Source organism: Pogoniulus pusillus, chromosome 5 (genome assembly GCF_015220805.1).
Source record: "Pogoniulus pusillus isolate bPogPus1 chromosome 5, bPogPus1.pri, whole genome shotgun sequence".
NCBI classification, from domain to species: Eukaryota; Metazoa; Chordata; class Aves; order Piciformes; family Lybiidae; genus Pogoniulus; species Pogoniulus pusillus.
The window spans coordinates 4,648,200-4,675,913 of record NC_087268.1 but is presented as its reverse complement, the minus strand read 5'-3'; the positions used below and the strand labels follow the sequence as shown (position 1 = coordinate 4,675,913).

Genomic DNA, 27,714 nt, shown 5'->3' with positions numbered 1-27,714 from the left:
GTTGTCAGAACAGCATTCAGTAGGCACTGAGAAGTGCAGCAGTATACAGTGTCAGCAAAAGAGGGAATATTATGAGTAGGATCCCAAGTCAAGATTACTAGGCATCTAGCTTGAACTTGTTAATCAGAGATACGAGTCTTCCTTTCTGAGTCGCTGGTATGTAATGCATTTAATTTCTCTTGAGTCACTTAGGAGGAAGTTCTTCACAGAGAGAGTGATTGGCATTGGAATGGGCTGTCCAGGGAGGTGGTGGAGGCACCGTCCCTGGAGGTGTTCAAGAAAAGACTGGATGAGGCACTCGGTGCCATGGTCTAGTTGACTGGATAGGGCTGGGTGCTAGGTTGGCCTGGATGATCTTGGAGGTCTCTTCCAACCTGGTTGATTCTATGATTTATGTTTGTGTGCCAAAAGCTTGCCTTGAAGTGTGAACTTTAAATGACTCCAGTCTTTTATATAGAAATGCATTTGAGGACCTGGCTGTGTTTGTGATGGTGTGGAGGAATGGATGCTTTTATTGCTGCAATGAAGCCATTAAACAGTATAGTTGAAATTGTGTTATAAAGTAAACACAAAATCACTCTTCTCCCAGCTACCAGAAAGCAGAGGAAAGATTGTTAGTGTTTTGGGGTCAGTGGGAAGCTATTAACATGGTGTGCTAATAAAGACATCTTAATCTGTTCAGAAAAATCATGCTTTTCTTTTTTCCTGTCTTGTTTATCATATTTTTAACTGATGGGGGTGTGTGATACTACAGTGTGGGACAGGAGCTCTGGTCTCTGACTATCACAGTATCATCAGGGTTGGAAGAGACCTCACAGATCATCAAGTCCAACCCTTTACCACAGAGCTCAAGGCTAGACCATGGCACCAAGTGCCACGTCCAATCCTGCCTTGAACAGCTCCAGGGACGGCGACTCCACCACCTCCCCGGGCAGCCCATTCCAGTGTCCAATGACTCTCTCAGTGAAGAACTTTGTCCTCACCTCAAGCCTAAATCTCCCCTGGCATAGCTTGAGGCTGTGTCCTCTTGTTCTGGTGCTGGCCACCTGAGAGAAGAGAGCAACCTCCTCCTGGCCACAACCACCCCTCAGGTAGTTGTAGACAGCAATAAGGTCACCCCTGAGCCTCCTCTTCTCCAGGCTATGTTTCTTAAGATTCAGCTAAACGGTGGTGCCCTTCATATAGACATGAGTTCAGCTTATTTTGGAGTCATTAGTATTGAGTATATAACCAGAGCTCTTTCTGTGCTGTGCTGACTGATCTAGACAGGTACTTTCCAGTAATTAAGAAAATGGGAGGACTTGCAGATTTCATATCCAGGGCAGTGTAGCATGCACATACTTACAGCATCTCATTCTCTGGTGACCCTTGAGTTGTTTATTTTCTGTGATGTATGTATGTATGTCCTCTAAAGAAAACTGGAAATGTTTCTTGAGGAGTTGAATGTAAAACATAAGATGTAATTTCTTACTATGCACAGTACAATATGGTAATTCCCCTTAAATATTTAGTAGATTCATGTGGGATGTGCAAAAAACACTAAAATTTGCTTGTGAGGAACTGACCTTCATTATTCACTTGAACTGCAACTTTGACAGATTTGCTCACAACAAATGAGAGACATCACTTTGTAGCCTCATCATAGAATCAACCAGGTTGGAAGAGACCTCCAAGATCATCCAGTCCAACCTAGCACCCAGCCCTAGCCAGTCAAGTAGACCATGGCACTGAGTGCCTCATCCAGTCTTCTCTTGAAGACCCCCAGGGACGGTGACTCCACCACCTCCCTGGGCAGCCCATTCCAATGCCAATCACTCTCTCTGGCAACAACTTCCTCCTAACATCCAGCCTATACCTACCCTGGCACAACTTGAGACTGTGTCCCCTTGTTCTATTACTGGTTACCTGGGAGAAGAGGCCACCCCCCACCTGGCTACAATGTCCCTTCAGGTAGTTGTAGACAGTAATAAGATCCCCCCTGAGCCTCCTCTTCTCCAGGCTAAACAACCCCAGCTCCCTCAACCTCTCCTCGTAGGATTTGTGCTCCAGGTCCCTTATCAGCTTCGTTGCCCTTCTCTGGACATGTTCCAGCACCTCAACATCCTTCTTGAATTGAGGGGCCCAGAACTGGACACAGCACTCAAGGTTTGGCCTGACCAGTGCTGAGTACAGGGCAAGAATAACCTCCCTTGTCCTACTGGCCACACTGTTCCTGATGCAGGCCAGATATATCCTCCTGTCTCTCATTTGTTTTGTTTTGTTTGTTTTTCTCATTGTCTTTAGCAAAAGGAGCATCAGGGGAGCAGAAAAGCAAAACATGCTTTGGCTATGGCATAGATGCAAAGCATAGGACACACAGCGAGGAGTAGAGAAGAATGTAAATCGTGTAGAATGGTAGTTCAGTGAAGTCTCTGTGCCTGCTTGTCCTGTTTATTTTATCCAACTTTTGTTAAGTTTAACAAAACATGCAGTAATTACAGCAATTGTCAGCTTTGCTATGTTTGCTCTTTACATTTCATCCACTTTTTCTTCTTGCATTCAAATTAGGATCCTCTCTATCTGCTAACACCATCAGGGGGAAAAAAACTACAACTTTGAAACTCTTGTTCTATTGCACAATTACATGGAAATATTAACTGTTAAGTTGGGTAACGTGGGGAGACATGTGCACTGAGAGTAATGGTTAGAAGGCAAGATGACCAAAGGGTAGAAATACATTTATTTCATCTTTAAAAGACTTGGGTTTTTTACATGGAGTATAGTGTCCAGCTATGGAAGCTCCAACACAAGAGGGACATAGACCTGCTGGAATGGGCCCACAGGAGGGTATGAAGATGATCAGAGGGTTGAAGCACCTCTCCTGTGAAGACAGGCTGAAAGAGTTGGGGCTGTTCAGTTTGTAGAACAGAAGGCTTTGGGCACATGTTAAAGCATTATCTGAAGGGGATGTACAGGAAGGCTGGGAAGGGACTGTTCAGAAGGGCTTTTAGTCATAGGACAATGGGCAATGGTTTTAAACTGGAGAAGGGCAGACTTGGGTAAGACGTAAGGAAGAAGCTCTTTAAAATGAGGGTGGTGAAATAGTGGAACAAGTTTCACAGAGATGTGGTTGAAGCCCTGTCCCTGAAGATGTTCAAAATCAGACTTGATGTGGCCCTGAACAGTTGGAGATGTCTCTGCTGACTGCATAGGGGCTGGACAAGATGACCTTTGAGGGTTCCTTCCAACTTGATGAAATCTGTGAATCCATAAATCTGTAGTGATTTCCCAGTGACCTGTGCTGTTAGCAAAGTGTCTTATGTAATGTTCCTCCTAAAAATAATTTTTACTGTAGAAACACATAGCTGAGTTTTCAGAAAGGTTTGACAGTGCCTTTGGGTTGATTTTCTGTCAAGTGCCAATATCTCAGTAGGACAGTTCAGAGATCTACTTTGCTGTCTTGCATCTGAATATTTATCTCTAAAGAGAGCAAAGTGCAGATCATTACACATCTATGTTAATTACAGTGTGATGTATTCATTTATCTGTTGATTTGGTGGATGATATGCCATGTTCCCTGATGGTCTCATGACTCTGTTAGTGCCAGATGTCTGTCCTGGAGTCTGGAAGAACTCTCTTCACTGGTGTTTAAAGTATTTGGTGCATCCACAACCACATTTCATGGATTTGCTAAGTGCAGTGATCAAATCCAGCTGTTTCCATTCTGTGTCTTGCTGTCTTTTGCCAGCTACTCACCCTGAGAATTAGGCAGGAAACAATTTTCCCATACAATTAAAATTTTAAGGGATTTAGAAGAAAAAAAGGGGAAAGGGGGGGGGGGGTGGGGGGGGGGAAGGTAGAAGGAAGAAGAGTATTTTAAGGCTGTTTTCTACAAGGAGAAAAACGCTCAAGATTTGACCCTGAAATAGCTTGTCCTTATGACAGTCACCTCAGATGAGATGCATGTCCAAAACTCCAAGCTGGAAATCTTCATTAAAGGTTTAGTTTTATTTAAAAAGTTTGGCTGAGGCACTTAGTGCCATGGTTTAGTTGACTGGATAGGGCTGGGGGATGGGTTGGACTGGATGATCTTGGAGGTCTCTTCCAACCTGGTCGATTCTGTGATTCCTGATGAAACAATAGTGTCCCAAATTCCTAACTGTTTCTATGCACCAGAGCCACTACTTGCACATAACTTGATCTATCCTAGTTTCAAAAGGTAACATTATTTTTTCCCCCATTTGAGTGACTGCCAAGGCTTTGGAAAAGCAGAGATTCCACTTTCACCAACCCACAACATAAATGCTTCACACAGTATCACTCAATATATCTGCCAAAAGTATGGATGGAATTTGCTGTCCCTTTGGTGACTGTCAGTGATGCAGCTCTAATAGGAGTAGCAGGTAAATGTCCTCACAGTTAATTGCAAAAGGGGACATTGTACACCCATGTCTACCCCCACTACCCACCTAAATGTCAGTTTGGGTTCTGATTTCAGTGCTTCATTTTATTATTCACAGTGGAATATTATATACTATTATTTTTATGTCATAGTTTACTTGGAAAGTACTGTACCAGCGTAGTAGATGACTGTTTTGCACAGCTTAAAACTGATCTTCTAAGGATTTACAGTCCTGCTGTATTTGACATCAATCCCTGCTGCAATGTGTAATTAAAAAGGTTTGCTCACTGGAAATTTTGACCTGACACATACTCTGTGACCATGAAGGTGTTGATTTATCAGGGAGACTGGGAAAGGGAAAGGAAGGAAGAAAGTTGTTTTTTCTCACCAAGCTTGGGTGTATGCTGGGGATTGAAGGCTAAAAAAGTCTGGAGGTAATTGGCATAGGAATGAGACACAAGCCACATGAAGTCTAATTTTTTTCTCACCAAGCTTGGGTGTATGCTGGGGATTGAAGGCTAAAAAAGTCTAGTGGTAATTGGCATAGGAATGAGATACAAGCCACATGCTTGCACACAAAGTTACTGAGTCCTGCAAATGTTCACAGTGCAGATCAGCAACAGGTTCAACACAAGAGCAGCCAAATATCTAATGCTGCTTCAGGGTATCTGTGTGTGCAGGAGCAGCCTGGTGAATGCCACATATACTAGCTTTGGCAGAAATTATGAGGCTGTCCCCACTGAATGCAGTAATAAGGCTTCCAGCTATATTTGCATTGCTGAGATCTTATCTTTTGGCTCTTAGGCATGTAGTGATGGTGTGGGTCTGTCTGCTTGCTCATACTGGGCTTTTCTTTGTGGGGTGAGTGATGTTTGGCAAGAAGCTAGCAGTGCTGGGCCAGCCTACACAGAGAAAAGGTACTGATGGATTATACAAAAATAAGAATCTGTATTAATTTTGATATCCAGGTGATGATTATTAATAACTATGAAAACACTTTATTAACATTGAAACTCACCAGAAAACTTAAAAGGTTCAAAATGCACAGTTTGGAAATTTATACACACAGGGAACAGGCAAAACTAGAGCACTTAGAATCATAGAATCAGCCAGGTTGGAAGAGACCTCCAAGATCATCCAGGCCAACCTAGCACCCAGCCCTATCCAATCAACTAGGCACTAAGTGCCTCATCCAGGCTTTTCTTCCTGAACACCTCCAGGGATGGTGACTCCACCACCTCCCTGGGCAGCCCATTCCAATGCCAATCACTTTCTCTGGGGAGAACTTCCTCCTAACATCCAGCCTATACCTACCCTGGCACAACTTGAGACTGTGTCCCCTTGTTCTGTTGCTGATTGCCTGGGAGAAGAGACCAACCCCCACCTGGCTACAGCCTCCCTTCAGGTAGTTGTAGACAGCAATGAGGTCCCCCCTGAGCCTCCTCTTCTCCAGGCTGAACACCCCCAGCTCCCTCAATCTCACCTCAGGGTTTGTGTTCCAGGCCCCTCACCAGCTTTGTTGCCCTTCTCTGGACACATTCCAGCACCTCAACATCTCTCTTGACTTGAGTGGCCCAGAACTGGACACAGCACTCAAGGTGTGGCCTGACCAGTGCTGAGTACAGGGGCAGAATAACCTCCCTTGTCCTACTGGCCACACTGCTCCTGATCCAGGCCAGGATGCCATTGGCTCTCTTGGCCACCTGGGCACACTGCTGCCTCATCTTCAGCCTACTACCTACCAGGTCCCTTTCTTCCTGGCTGCTCTCTAGCCACTCAGCCCCCAGCCTTCTCACAGTGGCAAACACAAATACTATATTGGAAGAGGCTTTTAAGTATGTACTCACAAAGTATAAATCTAACAGTACCCAGAGCTTGTGGGGAGGTTGCTGTCAGAATTTCCCAGGCTCTTTTCTCAGGAATCTGGGAGTCTGTAGCTGATCTGTGTATCTCCAGGACTTCCCATCTTGACAGGAGACCTGCAGAGGGGCAGGCAGGATGCGATGTGGTGTGCGGTGTTGGCACAATGTCACGCTGGCTGTGCAGGCTGATCGCATGCAGGCGTTTAGAGCCTGTTCCTGGTAAGACAAATGCAGGATGCAAATGAGGCAGCAGCAGCCCTGTGCCACCTGCTTATCCCTTTTATCAATATCTGGCCCTAAACTAATGGGGCATTGGACATGGATTAGTCAATCAGAATGGCACTTTGCTGAGCTTCACCATAGCAGGTGAAGCCAGGGCTTTTGCCCTCCCCTCCCACGGTTGCTTCCCCCAGCACAGAAGGAGGGGGTGCAGGGGAACATGTCTGGGCAAGCCAGGGCATGGATAAGCCCATGTTTTCCTGTCTCTGTTACTGAAGACAGCATGATTTGGTGAATGGCATTGACTGTATTAAATGGTAAATTAATCCTTTAAAAATGAAATTCTGTCTAGGTCAAGTATTAGATAACTTCTACATACTATACATCTCTCCTGTTTTATGTTTGTTTCTGCAATAAAAGCAACACAGCAGTGAATAGCTCTTCTGATACTTTTCTTTGACTAGAATTGTATAACTAAGTTTTGAAAGATGCTGTTAACATCCCCAGTGTGACATAAGAAATGCTAAATCATTCTATAGACTGGAAATAGCTCTACCCACCAATTTATTTCTTATAATGCCAATAACAGGGCTGGTAGCTTTGTGATTATTTAATTCAACCCCCCAGAAATACCAAGTTATAACTGTAAGCTGTAGACCTTGTAGGGTAATCCCTCACATATATATCTTCTATCATTTTATTCTAGGTGACTGGATAGGGCTGGGTGCTAGGTTGGCCTGGATGATCTTGGATGTCTCTTCCAACCTGGTTGATTCTATGATTTATAGACTCAAAGGCCTTTTTAGTGATGCTGCTCCACAGGATAGGCAGTTATCTCGTAAAGTTGAATGGCTTTCTCCTAATAATGCTTACCTTTTGAGGAAGCAGTATCTCAATTATAAGGACAGGTAAGGAAAGAGCAGTGAGCTCAGGATTACTCAGTGGAAGCATGCAATAGCAACAGAGGTAGAGTGCAAGGTTCAAAATGGTGTATTAATACCTAGTTTCTCACTTTACTATATCCTTTCCACTGCTCCCCATTGCAAATAAAGAGCATTGTCACCTATTGTGCAATTGCAGGATGCTCATGACTATTTCTCTTCTGATAGTGTTTGAAAATGTGTTCATCAGTACCCCAAAATGTTGTCTGTGAGCCATTCTTGTTGTCACAGTCACTATTCAAGTGATAGGAAGGCACAGAAAAGAGGTTCTCACACACGTGAAAGGATCTCCGCGATGCAGAGTGACCTCTGGCAGTCAGACGTGTCAGGCTAGTTCTCTGTATGATCCAGCATAAGCAGGGCTGACTTCCAGCCTCCAGGCAATGTGTGATGTGTGAGGTCACCCTCCAGCTCCTCTGCATCCTACTCCCAAGCCACAGGGCTGACCTTCTCCCTCAGGGATCATGACCCCAGCCAGCCCAGCTGAAATGGGCTCAGTGGATTCCAAGCCAGAGAGCAAGGCTTAGAGTATGGCATTCAGTAACAGAAATGGCAATAGAAGAAAACATTTGTCTTTGTAGGCACTGTGACTGCCTAAAAGAATATTCACATCCATTCTTATTTAAATGAGGTGCATATGCAAGACTTCACTTGATTTAAATGCTCTGTGAGATCTCCAAGGAGAGAAAAACAGAAGCATGCCATCAAGCTTCTCTGGCAGTTAAGAGAAAAATACAAGGACATTTATTCAGCTGTGGTTCAGTACATGTAATTTTAGTGATGTATATGCACATATGTGTCTGCATAGTAAGTTCATATGTGTGGGGAAAAAAAATACATGTTATATAGTTAATCATCAGGAAAAAAAAAGGGGGGGGAAAGTCTGAAATGTTTAATAAAGTTTCTTCTGTGATTGATTTAGATTTACCCAAATAACCTTGTGGCATTCAGAGGAACTGTTGGTGTAAGTGGGAGAGGCTGCATCTTGTCCTTGATATAGCCCCACTACATGGTTACTGTTTGGATTGAAATGACCAGCAACTGAAAATCAGGACATTTTGCATTTTTTTTCCTCTATAACTTGCTTCAAGCACTTTGAATATTGTTTCCATTACCTCATTATGTGGAAAACAAGTTAATTAGCTTCATTATGGGAAATGTGATGTTGCCAGGGTACAATAATTTAAATATTGTACTTACTGTTATGCTATGCATAATACTTATGGTTCAAACTGCATTTCACTCAGAGGGGGTTTGCAGTCTGATAATTTGGTTAGTTTGTCCTGCAAGTCCTTGTGTAAGAGAGGACATGGAATAAAGACCAAACAGATGTGAAATGTGGTGTGTTATACCTCTGAACATCCAGGCTTCTATCCAGCAAGTTGTTTATCAAAGTAGTTGTGAGCCAGGACAGCTCTGTGTGACTTTTCCCATTTCTTCTTCAACCTCCACTCATATGCAGAGATCTGGGAGACTTTTTTGTGCATCAGGATAAAAAAATGATGTAGCACCTTGGAACAGAGATAGGGAACTTGTAAAGCAGATGAGGGAGAGGTTAGTAAGTTAATAGCTTTATATCAGGGATTAGTGTAATTAGCTAGATTTATGTGTTTATCTTATTCTTAATTTTAATATAATTGTAGCTTATATCTTGCCTTGAGAAAGAATTAATTTTTAAGTAGTTTAACAGAGGAACAGCAGAATAAATGGGTGGAGATAGTGTGCAAAATTGGTTTATGTGCTACATGTGAAATAGGAGGTGCCCAGACTGCTGCAGGCAATTACTTTTTAAAGCCCATTTCCTCTCAAGAATTTATTAATGTGTTATAATCTTTAAGGTACACTCTTCTTGTGATGATTCTTATAACATAGTTGCTCATGTGTAAATAAATGTACATAAAACTATCAATTCATGAGGGTTTCGTATGCATTTGAGTTTCTGATGCCTGTTTCTTATTTGTAGAATCACAGGATGCTTGCTTAGAAGGGGCTTCTGGAGGTCACCTGCTTGAGCAGGGCAGCCTGGAGCTGCTTGCCCAGGACTGTGTCCAAACAGATTTTTTTAATATCTCCAAAGATGGAGCCTTCACAGTCTCTCTGGGAAATCTGTGCCAGTTCTTGGCCACTGCAGTGGCCTTATGATCAGAGGCAACCTTCTGACTTGGAGTTTCTGCCCATTGCCACTGGTCTTGTCTCAGCACCAGTGAAATGAGCTTGGCTCCATCTTCTTTGCACCTTCCTCCAAATGTTTATATATATTAAGATATTCTCTCTGAGCCTTTTCTTCTCTAGGCTGAGCAGTCCCAACTCTCCTTCCATCATAGGAGAGGTGCTCCAGTTCCCTAATCATCTTCATGGCCTGTTATGTGACTCTCTCCAGGGATATCCCTGTCTTTCTTGCACTGGGGAGTCCTGAACTAGAACCGGTGCTCCAGCTGAGGTACTACCAGTGATGACTAGAGGAGAGTGATACCTATTATAACTACAGTGTAGAGGCTCTAACCAGGTGTCTCATCTGGTTTTACAGTGCTCTGCCACAGCTTGTGACCAGGTCAACTTTTTTTTAGATAATGACAGGCTGAAATAATGAAAACTACTTTAAAGCCATTGGGTGTTACATGCAGATTGAATGCTTTCACTAAGCTTTCTTTTCCTGTGTCACCTTGGGATCAAGTCCTGATGCAGTACTAGCTCACCACTTTCTTCCTCTGGGCTGGTGACCAAGAGGAAGACAGCCCTGAAGCCATCCAATCATGGTTCAGTACAGTTGGTATGTACTGTCCTTCTAGCTTGAGAGGAAATTGGAACAGATCCTCAACTCTTTCAGAAAACCCAAAGTTTTTTTGTGTGTGAAAGCTCAAATGAAATACGAAGTTTCGTTGCAGATGAATGGAATATTTGTGTAAAAATTGAAGCTGTGGTTTTTGATTGTTGGGTACTTTTTTTCCCCCCATAAAAGTCTCATAAAACCTCTGTGAAAAGCTGCTATGGAGGACAAATGGGATTTCTCACCACACAATCAGGGTTAATTTTATATTCCTCTTTTCACTAACCTAAGATGCCTGAGTGAACTGTGTATATCTTGGGCTGCATTTTATTGTAGAGCGTAATTGTTGCAAAGGATCATCTATCTGCTAGTTTTGTTCACATTAATAAACTCTCTTGGTAGTTAGATAAACATTTACTGTAGTCCATTAGTGAGAAGTGTGCTAGTGCAGGTGTTGAGTGCACCACAATGAAATTTTTGCAGTCAAGAGGCTGTTTATTTTACTCAGTCGCAATAGTCTGTTGTATTCACATGTATAGAGGCCAGAAAAGATGAAAACCAAGACTAGAATCATAGAATCAGCCAGGGTGGAAGAGACCTCCAAGATCATCCAGCCCAATCTAGCACCCAGCCCTAGCCAGTCAACTAGACCATGGCACTAAGTGCCTCAGCCAGGCTTTTCTTGAACACCTCCAGGGACGGTGACTCCACCACCTCCCTGGGCAGCCCATTCCAATGCCAATCACTCTCTCTGCCAACAACTTCCTCCTAACATCCAGCCTAGACTTCCCCCAGCACAACTTGAGACTGTGTCCCCTTGTTCTGTTGCTGGTTGTCTGGGAGAAGAGACCAACCTCCACCTGGCTACAGCCTCCCTTCAGGTAGTTGTAGACAGCAATGAGGTCCCCCCTGAGCCTCCTCTTCTGCAGGCTAAACAACCCCAGCTCCTTCAGCCTCTCCTCATAGGGTTTGTGCTCCAGGCCCCTCACCAGCTTTGTTGCCCTTCTCTGGACATGTTCCAGCACCTCAACATCTCTCTTGAATTGAGGAGCTCAGAACTGGACACAGCACTCAAGGTGTGGCCTGACCAGTGCTGAGTACAGGGGCAGAATAACCTCCCTTGTCCTACTGGCCACACTGTTCCTGATGCAGGCCAGGATGCCATTGGCTCTCTTGGCTACCTGGGCACGCTGCTGGCTCATCTTCAGCCTACTATCTATCAGTACCCCCAGGTCCCTTTCTTCCTGGCTGCTCTCAGCCACTCTGTCCCCAGCCTGTAGTGCTGCTTGGGGTTGTTGCAGTCAAAGTGCAGAACCCTGCACTTGGCCTTGTTCAATCTCATCCCATTGGCCTCCACTCTGCAGGGCTCTCCTACCTTCCAACAGATCAACACCTGCTCCTAGCTTGGTGTCACCTGCGAACTTACAGATGCAGGAATCAATCCCCTCGTCCAGATCATCAATAAAGATTTTGAACAGGACTGAGCCCAGCACTAACCCCTGGGGAACACCACTAGTGACAGCTGCCAACTGGATGTGGCACCATTCACCACGACTAGAGCCACTTAAAATGTGAAATATGTTAAAGGAAGACGTTTTTAAAGCAGTGTACCTGTCTTTTCAGATGGAGAACAATGCATGATTAATTTAGAGCAAGCTATTATTTTTCTCAGAAGGCTGTCCATGAGTCATTTGTTTACACAGTAAATACTTATGCTTTAGAAACAGTGCAAAAGAACAATTCTCAGCAACTAATTTTAGGTCTGGTAGGCTTGAATATAAATTGATCTGCTCAGAACGAGTTAGTGAAAGAGTTTATTTGTTGTAATTACAAAAAGGGAAATCCAGTAAGGGCTGGATGGTGCTGTGGCCACCCTGATCTAGGGCAGAGTGTCCCTGGGAATGGCAGGGGGGTTGCAACTAGATGATCCTTGTGGTCCCTTCCAACCCTGACTGATTCTTTGATTCTACGTTTTAAATCACAATCTGTTTCAAGAGAAAATTGGGCTACTGAATATTGTCTTAAACCTTTTCCCCCAACCTGCTCTTAGCACATCTCTGTTCTTTAGGTAAGAGGCATTATTAGACTCAGGATACAGATACTCAGATACTGATTCTTTAAGTACAACTGTTGTTCTTCACCCCTCAGTCTGTTAATTCAAAGGCTGTACTTTCAGAATCTTTCCATGTAGGTTAAGAAAACAAAATCCAAAAGCTAGGAACAACTTAAAAGTAGGGATCAAATCATATCATCTGTATGTTTCTGGTGTTACACTTCACTGGTAAACTTTACATTCCTAATGGGTTTGAGGCAGCATTAAATGTGGTTATTTTATGCAGTGTATCTTCATTGGTTTTCTCTATCCAATATTTATTCATGAAAGAGTCCCTTCTCTGTCTGCCATGCTATTTTAGCTACCAAACTACTACAAAAGCATAAAACACGTGTGCAAGGATTTCTGAGGGGAGGTGTGAATGTTTAGGTCTGGCATTAAGATTTCATTTGAAAACTTAAGAATAGTACTGTTACACGATATTATCACTTTTGTGTGTGTGTGTGTAACAAAACATGATTTTCTGTCCTAGTTTCCAGCTATCTTGTATATGTAATAGTGGACAGTTTCCTTTCTTAAGGTGGTGCTAGTGTGCCCACCAAGTCACTATGTCTGAAGAATGCTCATTAAGGTGCTCACAGTTTTACACGGTTTAACCATAGGAGGGAGCCTCTCCTCTTTCCAAGTTAAGTAGGAAGATGCAATCATAGGCCTTTGGAAGCATCTTCCTACCAGTTAGCATTTGGAACTCTATTTTTTTCCCTGTAAAGCTGATCCATTGCAGTGTCACAGGCAGGTATATTAACATAAGAATCAAGCCTGATAGTTACAGAAACAAGTATGCAGAAACTATCAACCCCTGCTCCTAATGGATTGGAAGAGTGTGATTACACTTGAACATGAATGGGATTCAGTCTTTATTAGGATACAGGTAGGTAACACGAATATGCCAGCAGCATTACAGCTGCTGCAGGTAACAGTGCTTATTTACTTTTCTACTGTGTAGGCTGCACTTTATCCTTCTCCATGGCATCTCTGTCTTCGTTGCAGACAACAAAAGTAAAAGTAAAAACAGTGATTTTTGTCTGTTTATTACAATGAAGTTAGATGTAGCAGCTACAGTTAGCACAGAGTTTGCACAGTTTAAAACCAAGAATTCTTGTTTCACTGGAGTTAAGTAGAAGGAAACTCACCTTCTACTAAAGTGAGTTACTTTATGCTTGCAGCTACACTGATTACCTTCTGTTGGATCAATAAACTGATGTATAGGGGAAATAAATTAATCAGTCAAATTACAATCTATGAAATAGATTGACTGGATAGGGCTGAGGGATAGGTTGGACTGGATGATCTTGGAGGTCTCTTCCAACCTGGTTGATTCTATGGTTCTATGATTCTATGAAATGCAGAAGGGAAATATATCATCACAGTACTGAGAAAAAAATAAGGTAAAATGACTGATTATTAGAGCTTAATATTAAAATGAAATTTTAGGTGATTTGCCTTTTCTTTTAATCTGTATAAATGAGATCTAAAGGAAGCTAACCTTAGAGTTGTTCAGTAATTAGGAGTAATTTCTCAGGTTACTTGTGCCTGGTGATTGAGACTGAGTCTTCCCTTGGTGCTCAGCAGAGGTTTCTCTGATGTTTGACCATCAGGCCTGCCATTTGTTTCCTCAACCCACAAGTCTGAGCTGGGCCACTGAGGCTGAAGTGGCCTCTAAATGAGGGCTGGTCATGGTTGCTGAGGTGACACAGAGATACCCAATGCCTGTAGTTCCTGGAGTGAGGGCTCACAGTAGGCTGAAGCAGGAAGTGGGGTCTCACTTAGGCTGACCTCTTTCTCCAGCCTTATTAAACTGCATTTCCCAATTTCTCCCCTTGTTACTTCAGTCCTGAGCCATCTTTGCTTTCTGCATCCTCTGCCCACTCAGTGTATAATCTGAAATCTGTCCTGGATAGTAACTGTTCTGTGTTATTCTGTACAAATGAAATCCCATATTTTCTCACAGCTAAAGCAGTGCATGGTATTAACTCAGCTATTTCTCACACCTAATACTCTACTACTTTTCTTGTGTACATTATTGGATAACATCCAGATAAAGGCATATGTTCTTTTTCTCTTGTCATGTGAACATGATTATAACTTCTAGGAGAACTCTTTGGTGGGGTGAGGAGTAAATCTGCAACAGTGCTTGTGTTTACAGATCAGCACTACAATTTTTTGTTTCAGGTAAGTAGGTTTCTTGTATAGAGTCTGAGTAACTGCAAGACCTTGATGCTGCCTGTGTTTGCAGTAGTTTGCAGGTGGTTTCTCTTATTTATACCATATGTCAGTATGCTACTTCATTCCTTGATGCTTCTTCCTCTTCCCTAACACACTCAAGTTAACTATATTAATTTATAGAATCATAGAATCAACCAGGTTGGAAGAGACCTCCAAGATCATCCAGTCCAACCTAGCACCCAGCCCTAGCCAGTCAACTAGACCATGGCACTAAGTGCCTCATCCAGTCTTCTCTTGAACACCTCCAGGGATGGTGCCTCCACCACCTCCCTGGGCAGCCCATTCCAATGCCAATCACTCTCTTTGTGAAGAACTTCCTCCTAACATCCAGCCTATACTTCCCCTGGCACAACTTGAGACTTGCCCTTGGGCAAGACTACCACTACATAAATCATTGTGTATGTATTTTTTTATCATAGTAATACCCAGCAATTGGAATTCCAACTGTGCTTCAAACCTCTAAACCACAGGGAAAATATGTGTCTCCTCTGAAGAACTTAGCAGCCTGAGGCTTTAAGCTTGGGATTTTTTTTATGCAGATGTTTGTCTTTAAATGCTGAAGGGGTTACAAAAATCTTGATGGTTGGACCTTTGGGAGCCTTTTGGGTTTTCTCAATGCCTGTCTATGTGCCTGCTCCTATCAGTCTGTCTGTAGCACAATTGTGATGATAACATCTGATAAAAGAAAAATCAAGGTGAGTCTTGAATGTCTCCTGATCCCAGGGTGGTGCAGAGAGCTGTGGAGGATAGGCTGCACTATGAAAACTTTTCATGTCTGCATGAGAGCTATACCTTGATGGCCAAAATGACAGTGTTGGCTCATCTCTGACCAGTCTTTCTCTGACCACCATGCCATGTATACCAAAGCATCTGAAAAGTACTTGAAATGTGTTTTCTGCCCAGTTTATAGAGAGCAAAATCCTTCTTGTTCCTTACAGCTTATGGATGGAGGATGAAAGAAGGTTTAACCTTTTACAAGCCATAGCCTATTCTTACTCTTAGCTGTTTTAACTTTGCTCTTCTATCAAGCTTTAGAAAGAAAGACATGTTTGCTCAATGTCACAGGCTAGATGCACCAGTGCTGGCTGACATGCTTTGAAATTCCAAGCCACATGCCTTCAGGTTCATACATACCCTCCTAATGGGAACCCAGCTGCACTGATGAATCCTTGCTTTCATCCAACTCAGAAAAAAAAGCAAAGAGAGGATGGGTTTAGACTGAGCTCCTGGAGATGAGACCCAAAGAAAATGCTCTTAGAAAACCCTTGAAGTGAAACACTGATTTGAGTAACTTTCATTCTAGAATGACCCTCTCTAATCCTCTCTTTCTTTCACCTAACCATGTTTTTTCTACTGTCTCCTTCCCTCATTAATAGTAATCCTTCCTTCTTCTCAAGTCACTCTGCTTCCTCTTTGCAGAATTGCCACCACACTGCTTTCTCAGAAGATAGATCATGGGAAGCAACTAAAGAATATCTCTGAAATTCAGCATCCATACATTTCAGTCTGGCAGAGCAGAGATCATTATACAGCCTTACCTAAGAATGATAAAACTAATTTACTGTGTTAAGGAGTCTGCTAAAATATGTGCTCTCCAGAGCATCTACTACTGTTTATGAAACTTAAACTTCTTGATCAAGTGCTTAAGAGTCAGGTGAAGTAAGAACAGCAGAAGGTGCATTTCCTTCTGTTTGTAAAGATCTGCTGCCTCCAGTTCCCACACTTCCTTTAGGAATTACTGAGAGTTTCTTTCTAGGAGATGATAAGCAAAGAAAAGGATCAAAGTGAAGAGTATTATTTGAAAGAACAAATAGAAATTGCATATATTTATGATAAATTTTTGCTGTTGAAGTGCCTTTGTGTATGTTTTCAGACAAAACCAAAACTCTCAATTCCAAACCCAGAAGCAATAGCTATGTGAGTTGTGTAATAACAAACACTGACTATCTAAGAACTTCATCTCAAACATAGGGTAGGCTGGGCCTTGTTTTCAGAAAGGCCAAGTGGAAGGTCCTACACCTGGATTGGCACAATCCCAAGCACCAATACAGGTTGAATGGGGAATGGCTGGAGAGCAGCCCTGAGGAAAGGGACCTGGGGGTGTGGGTTGATGAAAAGCTCAACATGAGCCGGCAGTGTGCACATGCAGCCTAAATAGCAACAGTGTCCTGGGCTGCATCAGGAGAAGTGTGGCCAGCAGGGCAAGGGAGGTGATTCTTCCCCTTCTACTCTGCTTTTGTCAGACCTCACCTGGAGTACTGTGTCAGTTCTGGAGCCCCCAGCACAAGAAGGACATTGAACTGTTAGAGTGAGTCCAGAAGAGGGCTACTAAGATGCTCAGAGGGCTGGAGCACCTCTGTTATGAGGACAGGCTACAAGAGCTGGGGCTCTTCAGCCTGGAGAAGAGAAGGCTTCTAGGAGACCTTATAGTAGCCTTTCAGTATCTGAAAGAGACCTACAGGAAGGCTGAAGAGGGACTGTTGACAAGGTCTTGTAATGACAGGACAAGGAGTAATGTGTTCAAACTGGAAGAGGGGAGATTCAAACTAGATGCTGGGAAAGGGTTCTTTCCAGTGAGGGTGGTGAGACACTGGAACAGGCTGCTCAAGGGAGGTTGTGGCTGCTCCCTCCCTGGAGGTGTTCAAGGCCAGGCTGGATGAGGCCTTGAGCAACCTGTTCCAGTGGGAGGTGTCCCTGCCTATGGCAGGGGGTTGGAACTGGATGATCTTTGAGGTCCCTTCCAACCTAAACCATTCTGTGACTTCGTATGTTAGGGAGTCTGTTAATGAGCTCAGGCCTATGGAACCTGTCCCTTAAATTACAGAGAGTTCATTCATCATCTTTCTTTTCTAACTTTTTCATGAAAAGGCAATTTCTTCACGGAGAGTCCTGTAAGATCTGGCAATGTTTTTTGTTAAATGCATAAATTCTAAAACAAAACCAAATCTAAATGAGTTTCAGCAAAAAAAATCTGCATTCAAATACTGAAGTTGTAGACAACAGTTTAAACATATATGAATCCTCTAATGTTTCATGATAATGTTAGGCACTAATTCTTTTTACATTGCAATTGCTTGTCTTGGGTTACTGCAGTGAGGCCGTTGTCCAGTAAATAGTTGTCAGAAATTCCTGGTTAATTGCCATAGTTAGGAGACTACTCACAAAATTCACACTTCGAGTGTGAACTTGGTCATAAATGAAAGAGACAGAATTCCTTCTTTCCTTCCCTCTTCCATTGTTCTCTGCTGATGCTGCAATTTGGAGCAAACCATTAGAACTGATTTCTCTCCTGAATCCTCTTCTCTTACAGCCTTACATCCTAACCCTAACAAAAGTGGAAAGGGATTCCTGATTTAGAGGCAGGTAAAAGGTGTGCCAGGCATTTATTGCTCGGTTCATTTTCATTGTTAAAACAGCTCTGTGTGGTGAGAGATCCTCCTTTTCTCCTCTCTCCTCATTCAGCTAAGCAATAATGGGGAGCCAGAGCTGTGAAGTCACAACCCATACAGGGGGAAAAAAAAATCTCATCCATCAAACTGTCACCTCAGTTTTCTGTCCAAGGTCACAGAGGAACAAAGTCAGCTTGTGTCAGGTTGAAATAGCATTGGTAAGTGTTAGTGTGTGTGAAGCTGGTGGTTTGAAGTCTGTTTATTTTGTTTGAAAGGCTCAAACACCATGCTGCCAAGCAGAGGAACAAACAGGAGGAAGCATCCTTATAAATTATTACTGGAAGGCTCACAACTGTCGTTTAAGATGTGAAATTATGCCATCTGCTTTTCTAGGGCTTTGGTTTGCTCTGTGGCAGCTGTCTGTTTCTGAGTTTCTGCAATTCACAGGGAGATAAAACTTGCATTAAAAACGAATACAGGCACAGCATTTCTTTAACAGAGATTTAATGCTTTCTTGCACACCAGACACTATGCAGGAGATGTTGACTCAGTATCCCTGGCATGCTTTTAAGACAAATTACATGAACAAAATGCTCTTTTTACATAAACTGGGGATATGGCTAGAGATCTTATTCACTGTGACAAACCCCCTTGTTTGTTCTGATTGTAGCTGTTCAAAGCCTTTCAGGGAGGCACCAATCTTATTATTATTATTTTTTAATATTGCTTTTAATGTGGTGATTCTTAACCTTATTGATTTTTGTGTCTGTTGGGGTATTTTTTCTTACTCTTCTGTTATTGGTTTTCTTCTGGGGAAGCATCTTTGTTGTTATCTTGCTGTTTGAAATTTACTTCAGTGCAGGCTTCGGGGGGAACTCTTGCGAGTAGCCAGAGGGGTGCTCCTCTCAGAAATGAGCGGCTGCGCGGCTGGTGAATGGAGATGTGCACTTCTCCCTGCCTTGTCCTCACACGCTGCCTGACTAGGAGATGTGCTCGCCCAACTGCCCGGCGATCTTGTTTGGATACCCTCCCCTGAGGATTGCCGAGCGGCGGGAGGGGCTGTGTGCGGGGGGATGTCTGAGTGGCAGCAGCATCTCTTCCCCCACCCTCCGGCAGAATCGCTTCTGAAGAAGTCATTTGGTGCGCGCTGCTTTTTCCCGTGCGAGGATTAGGCAGTAGGAGAATGGCATTGTGAGGAGGCTCGGAGAGAGGGAGCTGAAGAGAGGCTGAACAGAGGGGCCGAAAGACTTTAGCCTTTCATAGTTCTTTCAGTCAATTCATTCTGGGAGACCAATTGCATGCGATTCGGCAGCTGGGGGTTTTGTTTTCCTTTCAGCTATATACTGTAAGAGAAGCTGGTAAGGTTATTATTTTTTTTTCCTTGTTCTACTGTTTCACCATGCTATTGTAATCGCTTTATGGAAGCTGCTGTTTGGTGAGGAAGGGAAGTTGGTTAATGATGCTCAGGGTGCCCTGCATTGTCTTTGCGTTGTGCAGCTGCATAGTTTAAGGAGAGGCGGTGTGAACAGCTACAGGGGCTGATTGCCGTTGAACAACTTTGCTGCTGTTCTCCCAAAGTAGTTTGATCCTTTCTTTCAGCCAAGGCAGGAAAACAAGCAAACAAACAGGCTTGGCCGTTTAGAAATGGATACATTTATAAGAGGCTGCAATTTCTTGCAAAACGAAGTCCCAGATACTCTTCGTTTGACGTTATCAGATTTGTTGCTCTGCTGGACCAGTTCCAAAGCTCAGATTTCCGTGAGAACATTCGCTCACAAATCTTTCCTTAACGTTTTCAGCAGGGACAAGATATGTTACTTGAACTGATAGCCAAAGAAAACAAAATTAAAGGGAAAAAAAAAAAAAAAGTCAGTGGAAGGTGGAAACCTTTGGAGAAAGGAAAAATCCTAGGGGAAATCTGGAATGAAAAAAAAATAAATGCAGAAGCATTAATTCTTGGCTCTAATTTTCAGCAGAATGCTCCTGATCAGTGTAATAAGAAGCCTGTGGTTAATCAAAGCATATAAATACTCCTTTAGAAGATTCAGGATGAGCAAGTGCATATCCTAACTGTCTAACTGAACCTTTCCAAAGGAGAGTTATTGTATTTATCCTCTTTAAGAAGAAAATATAACATATATAAAAAAAAAAAGAGGGGAAAAAATGGGAAAAGAAACTCAGAAGATCCTGACTATCCTATCCTTTTCTCATCTTCTCATTATGTCTAGAATAGTGACACGTGTTTGTCAGAGGCTTTTATTTCCTTTTATATTATTGTGGGAAACTTTAGCTTCAATTGGTTGGACATACACGAGCGCAGCTTGGGGTATACCGTGTCTGTTCCACAGGCAGGCTATGAAAATCCTGCCTGTGACTCAGATGAATTGTAAAGACCATAATTACCAACAAAAGTTTCTTTTGTGACCATTCAAAAATCACAAACGAGGTAAGGAGGAATGATTGACAATGGTTACACTACTGATTGACAGAGAACCAAAAACTCGGTCCGTGACTTAGTATGTTAGTTTTTCAAGAAGCATTGACCTTTTTCACTGTTATTCATTCTGGTGGAATATTCCCAACTCCCCTGTTGAGGCTTAAAATGTCTATCTAAAATGTGTCTTAGTAATTACTGCCTATAGTTTGTACATCTCTTTACACCAATATGCTTATCTGTTGATGCTGAAACGAGCTTGAGAGATGCGCTGCAATCAGACCTCCATGAAAGAATGTGTATCTTTTGTACGTCTCACATGCTTAGTTATTGGTTTCAGCTACAGATTTCACTCTTATGAAGTAATGAAGTGCCACATCCAAATCCTGCAAATTTATACTCACAGTTCTAGCTCTTAATAATGGAAAGCCTGAGGATATCAATGTGGTTACTCATGTGAGCAGAGATTTGGAGACTCATTCCCCATTCATGAGTTAAATGGTTTAGGAATTGCACAGTTACTATGGTTCTCTTTTTGCTCAGAAACAAAAATCTCCACGAAAACAACCACTAATGAGATTTGCTAGAGGGGCCCAAGGATAGACAAATCCACTGATTTTTATGTAAGAATGTGGTAGACTCTTGATGGCAGCATTTTGAGAAGAATGATAAAAATGTTCTTTCTCTTCAGCTTATTAACAGTTTTAGAAACACAGGAAGCATAATTCATTTCTTTTGTGCTGCACCACTAGATGCAGCCATGACCCTTGAAATACCACTACAACTATGAGTTATTCCTTTCTGAGAAGTTAATTTAGTGTGGTCTTTATCACATACTCCCCCCCTGCTCCTAGTAATAACTGTCAGCTCTAGCAAATGACAATAAAGTTGTATTTCAGGTTGGGCTACTGATTTTCTGTAGACAAAGATGTAGTACCTCCAGCATAAAGTGCTTTTCACTTTTGCATCCTTAGTTTTGTCACAAGCAGACCATGCAGGATGTGCTCCTGGTTATTGATACACCTGTCAAAGTTCCTTAGCTCTCTAATGGATAAATTACTTCTGTTCTCTGTTCCTAAACAGTTCAACAGCATCTTTTAATATACAGAGATAAAGTTACATTTGCTGCTGTTTCTTTCCTAGTTTAATGAACTCTGAATTTCAAAATGTGGTGGGTTTTTTTTTTGAGTGGACATCTAGCTAATAAGAACTCGCCACTGATATTGCATCTGTGCATGTGAATGGTAAAGGAACTACACTGAAGCTGTTGTGCAAGAAAGACCTAAAATTCACTGCCTGAAACAGAGAAGTGGTTAGCCCATCATTTTCTATAAAGCAGTAATACTTATACTTTTTATATGGTCACTAGAGTTGGGAAAAAGGTCTCTAGTTATAAATGAAAAATCACCACCAGCATTTGCGCATAAAGAAGTAAATTCTGGACATAAATGTCCTTTCTTAAGTTAAAGCAGGGCAAAATCAATTCCAGTGGTGAAGGGAAACACATATAAATAAAGTTATTATCTGTTTACTCATAAAATTAAAGCAGTTCAAACTTATTCTAGCAGCCATTAGCTGCCAGCTATTTGTCACAACTGGAAGGTTTAGGCAGATGAAAACTGTAACATTGCTTCTAGAAATATATATGCAGTTCTGTGAAGTAAATTGTAAGGTTGGAGCTGCCACAGTGAAGCTGTTCTGCACTTTGGTGCATTTTTTTAATCCAGATGTCCCATAAAGACTATATAGCAAAAGGGGGGAGGGAGAGCTGATTTTCTATACTATCTATTATATACTTATATATGCATGTATAAATATCAGTGCTAATGTATTAAAATGCAGTTGGCACACTATTTTCAGACTGGTTTTGTTCATATTCTTACACTTGTACTCTGGTGTACATCACTGTAAGAGTTGCTTGAACAAACCTCTAAAGTTTCATGTTAACATCATGCATCTTCTCTGTTCAGCATGCACCCTCCATGCTAACTAAACACTTTCTATGTTTGTTACTGCACACAGGAGTCACAAAACTTAGAGCTTGTGGCTACCCCTCTTCCTAGTAAGAGAATGGCACTGTACATCAGGCTAAACACAGTGTAAAACGGTTCTATTTTCCTTCCTTAACTGAAAGAAAACACATCTGGAGTCTCATGGGAATCTGCCATTTTACAAACAGTAAGCAGCAGGAGGTCCACTCTGGTGAAACTGCATAGGAATTAGAGCTTCCATTTAACTGCCTGACAAGATGAGATGTTGAATGTAGCTTCAAAATATTTTTTTTCTGATTGCTGGTAGATAACTTATTCAGTCATTTTTAATCATAAAGTAATGGAAAGCAGAACAGGGTAAGGTATTTTTAATCCTAAATATTTAAATTCTAGTTTCTAGATACACATCTGTGTGATTTTCAAACATTATATATTAAACTCTGCAGAATTGTTGATGCATCTATCTGTTGAGTGCATCTTCCAGCACCTTAAAAGTGCAGTACGTTCCATAGCTTGAGATGCTTGTTTTTTAAATGCAGTGTAAGCAAAGAGAAATTGAACTGCTGAGCAGCAGATTATCTGCAGGGTGGTTTGACTGTGAGAACTGTGGAGCATTCTGAAAAAAATCTGACTGAGATTTGTGAAGCTCACAAGCATCCTCCTGTCTTCACAGAGTGTGTTTCAGTCCTCGTCACTGAAAAGCCATAATGCTTGTAAGCATGTTGTCCCTTCTGATTTGATGTAGTAGGTATGTTTCATTTTCAACATCTAAGGCTTTTAGAAAAGTAGTATCCATTTCAATGATAAACATCTAGGTTTCAAGAGATTGACTGGTGGTCCCTTATAAGTTAAAATTCAGCCTACATGGTGTGGCAGACCGGGCAGGATACTGGCTGTCAAGGTCTCCTAGTTGATGCAGAATGAAATTATTGAGCTGTGAGGTCTTACTCAATTAAAGCTGCTTGAAATGTTAACAGTTTTTTGGCCAGCACTTTAGGAAAGACCACCAGTGATTTCCTAAGGGGAAAGAACTATTGGCTTCCAACCATACCTGAGTCTGCTCAAGCCCAGCATATTATTGACATCCATGGAGATTACTAAGGGCTTTTGAAGTTTTTTGGATTACATACAGACAGAAAAAGAAGAGGATTATTTTTCCTTCCATGAATCAAAGTATCATACTTCAGTGCTAAATAAAGGAAGCTAAGGGTCAACCTGTTGGTCAAAACTCATCTATGTTACAAAAGCGTGTGAAGCTTTATTCCTGCACTGTTCCTTCTTATCCAGTGCATCCAGTTGTAGAACTGATGTACACTGAGATTTTGTGACTCCAAGTGCTTTCAGAGTTATCTTATGTGGCAAATGAAGGAACAATGAATTTTGACTCCCTCTGCACCTCTCCCAGTAGACTACCATCTGTTCTAAGTCCATTTAGGTGTACTAGCAGGAACAGGGCTTATGCTGGGACTTGCATCACAGTTTAAATGTATAGGTGTTTTTCTAATAAGTGTACTGGGTCAGACCTAGGCAACTGCTGATTGCATTTTGCAACCTGATTTCTTCCAGGATGTGGAAGAGATGGATGTACCTTGTTTATCGTAGTATAGTGTAGTACAAGGAGACATCATTTGTCTGTTGAAAGTTGTGTCAGTGATGGTTTTGCTTCTTGCAGTTTCAAGGCCAGATATCAGACTTTGTACTGGATGCTATTTCTATACTGTATGTATCAATAAATTGTTCAGAATGGCCAAGAGAGCCAGTGGCATCCTGGCCTGCATCAGGAATGGTGTGGTCAGCAGGAGCAGGGAGGTCATTCTGCCCCTGTACTCTGCACTGGTTAGACCACACCTTGAATACTGTCTTCACTTCTGGGCCCCCCAGTTTAGGAGGGACATTGAGATGCTTGAGCGTGTCCAGAGAAGGGTGACGAGGCTGGGGAGAGGCCTTGAGCACAGCCCTACGAGGAGAGGCTGAGGGAGCTGGGATTGGTTAGCCTGGAGAAGAGGAGGCTCAGGGGAGACCTTATTGCTGTCTACAACTACCTGAGGGGTGGTTGTGGCCAGGGGGAGGTTGCTCTCTTCTCTCAGGTGGCCAGCACCAGAAAAAGAGGACACAGCCTCAAGCTACACCAGGGGAGATTTAGGCTGGAGGTGAGGAGAAAGTTCTTCACTGAGAGAGTCATTGGACACTGGAATGGGCTGCCCGGGGAGGTGGTGGAGTCGCCGTCCCTGGAGCTGTTCAAGGCAGGATTGGATGTGGCACTTGGTGCCATGGTCTAGCCTTGAGCTCTGTGGTAAAGGGTTGGACTTGGTGCTCTATGAGGTCTCTTCCAACCTTGGTGATACTGTGTAAGATGTTTTTGAAATGTCAGTAGATGCTGAGAGGATTGTACAGTGAAAGCTGGGAGCACACACAATGCAACTGGATGGTATTCAGTTCCAGACAGTCTCTGAAACTTGTGTATCTGTGTATAAGTGTCCATTTGTGATTCTGCTCAGATCCCAGCCCCTACCATTCTGTGATTCAATGTGATTCTGTGACAGCTGGCACTTGTGGTTCAATTCAATTGCCTGCACACAGGCATCTAATGCCATTAAAAAATGCCTGAAAGTACCTTAGACATTCATATAGGACTGAGAGGAGACACATGGTACATGGACATGTTGTCTTCCTGGAGCAGTGGCTCTGCCAAGACATCTGAAATGTTGCTAAATAGCTGTGCATAGGCCCCTGGACAGGCATGCTGTCTTAACTGGCTGGTTCTGTAGCTCTTCTCATTCCACTACTTATGTTAACTCATGATTGTCTCAGGCTGTAGTGGCATCTTTCACAGTAAGCTTGTCTACAGGCAGCTACCCACAGTTTGAATAACTGCTGCTTTTTCATATGTCATTTGCTTGAAGAAAAAGATTGAGTTCTTTATGGAGAGGCATTAAAGTGTTTCTGTTCTTTATGATAATACAGGGAAGGAGAAAAGCAGGAAGAAAGGGGGAAAGCATACTTATCCTATTTCCAAAGGCATCTCCTTTGCTTAAATTAGGACACTGGACTGCTTTATAATTAAGAGAGTGTGTGAGAGAGAGAGCACTTGTCTGAATTATTTACATTCTGTATTAATCCTAGCTAAGGGAAGACAAAGTCTCCTTAGTCTGATTTAGGTGGCCTCAGTAAGATGCTGAGCTGGTAACACCTAGGAGTAGTGACAAGAAACATCAGGTGTGCTCCTTGCAGCTTAAGTCATCTAGATGTGACATACTTTCTTAAGTTCCGTTAGGAGGTTGTTCAGACTAAGAGAGATTGTACCCAACAATTCTTTTCAAGATGTCTTTTATTCTACTTTATTAATCTAATTTGACATCACTGCTCTGCTGTGTGATTTGAACTGACTTCTAGATGTAGCTACCTCTCTTCAGCAGCTGCATAGGACCATTGCCTCTGAGAAGACATTCTGAGGGAAGAAACATTAGTTGTTTTTTTAATGCATCTCTTACATAAAGTCCTTTTGCTGAGATATGTTTAAACTTGCCCATTGTTTATGCATGTGCATAGCATTTGTCTTAGGTACTCCTGTGTGTTTTGAAGCAATACCCATACGCGCTCCACTTCAGTTCTTTTATGAGTGCCAGAAAAATAATTTCCCCAAGTGAACAATACAAATTACAAATACAGTTATTGTTTCTTTTGATGCTCCTAATTAGAGCTCAGATGGTAGGGCAATTGCAGAAGAGACTTTAGCAATTTACATGTTAATCAAACATAGTATGATGGACCATGATTAAAGTGGGTTCGGTCAACATCTTAATTAGCCAGAAGCACATCGTGATGCTTTGGTGCCTGTCTTCTCATCCCTGAGAATTGTTTTTTCCAAGCAAATCCAGGTTCATCAGTAGCTGCTTTCCATAGCATTGTGAAAGCTGAATCCTTAATAATTTCTGTAATGAGGGAAGTTAGCTTACAACCATTTAGCCTTCTGTAGAACACCCGAGGTAGCACAGCATCTTCATTAGAGGGCAGAATGTGGCCAATTTGTAACCTGTATCAGGTGTGATATTAAAGAACAGATTTGTGCCAAATACATTGAGCACAGAGTATGTTTTTTTAAGAACTGTAGATGGGTTTATCTGATTGATTAGTTCCACATGTATGCAGCCCCAGGAATCTCTCCACAGGAGCCCACATGGAATCAGGATCAGCACAATTTACGTATGTCTTTGTAGTTAAGTAACCTGCTGGGCAAGACTTCATCTCTGCTAACAATGTGTCTCCTGATATTTCATTTAAAGCCTTACTAGTCTGCAGCTAATTTATTTTACAAGTAAAAATCAACTTTCTCCATACATAGATGTTTTAAAATTCCTTGAATACTATCAAATGTTGTTTTCAAAAGCTGGCCTGTTCTGGGGACATCCCAGTGGAGATGTTTAGGATTTTTCACCATTTGATTCCTTGCTGTACAACATTGACTGCTGCAAAGTACACACAGTGGTATGTAGATAAAAATGTTCAGTGTATATTTAGTTTTAAAGAAAAATCTTGTTAGTGAAATATTTTAGAGGGAGAAAGTCCTTTTTTTTGATGAAAGCAGAAACTCTACATCTCTGACATTATATGTTCCCACTGTCACAAGAATGCAGCATGAATGTGCATTGCATGCAACTTCTGTCCTTGCTTTTGTGATAGCTGGAGTAAGATCTGATGCTGATGATGACAATGAGAAAAACATCTCTTGTGTTGTTTGAAACTGACAGCTGAACAAAACAGGGCACAGTTTATGACTATATATTTTCTGTTATCTTCAGGCATAATGAGATTTTCTGTTTGGTTTCTGAGGCAAGGCAAGAACTGCATTTGGAATCAGTACCAGTCACTCTGTGAGTGTTGGATGCTACTCTGGCCTTCCACCCAGGGGACTGGTGTCACAGTCTCCTATATAGGAAATGTTCTCTCGTTACAGAAATAAAGGAAAAAATCCCTGAGATCAAACCATTTCCATATTACAGATATCTCTTGCCAAAACAGAGAGAATATATCAGTGCAAAAGACCCAGGAAGCTTCCTTGGTCTATTTGCCTGCCAATGTCTTGTTTTCTTACATACTCTCAAAGGCTTCATTATGTTCAAGCCATCCTTGTAGGCTTCAGCAGAGGTCTGGCTTCTTATTTAGAGGATTATTTTCTCAGTATTAAATGTTCACTTTATGCTTTCGTTTGTAGTACAAATCCTCATGCTCCTTTCAATTCAGGTCACTAAACAAAAGAAATAGTCTGTATAATTGTGGAAACGCTTTTATTAAGTTGCCAAATATACTGCAAGTTTCAGATAAATGGGAAGAATTTGTGTTGAATTCTATCGTGAAAAGCTAACCTCTAAACCCTAATGTTTACCATCATAA

At 42.1% G+C, this 27,714-nt stretch overlaps 1 protein-coding gene across 4 annotated transcripts in view; it reads left to right on the top strand.

The window, feature by feature from the left end:
* MID1 (midline 1) overlaps positions 1 to 27,714 on the top strand; it is a 321,043-nt gene that overhangs the window by 84,667 nt on the left and 208,662 nt on the right. The window contains exon 1 of one of the 4 annotated variants that reach the window (XM_064143059.1): positions 19,194 to 19,256. The exons of the other annotated variants lie outside the window; for them this stretch is intronic. The gene's annotated coding sequence lies outside the window, so the exon portion shown is untranslated. Of the gene's footprint in view, positions 1 to 19,193; positions 19,257 to 27,714 lie in introns of those variants that run through there. 4 annotated transcript variants of the gene reach the window in all.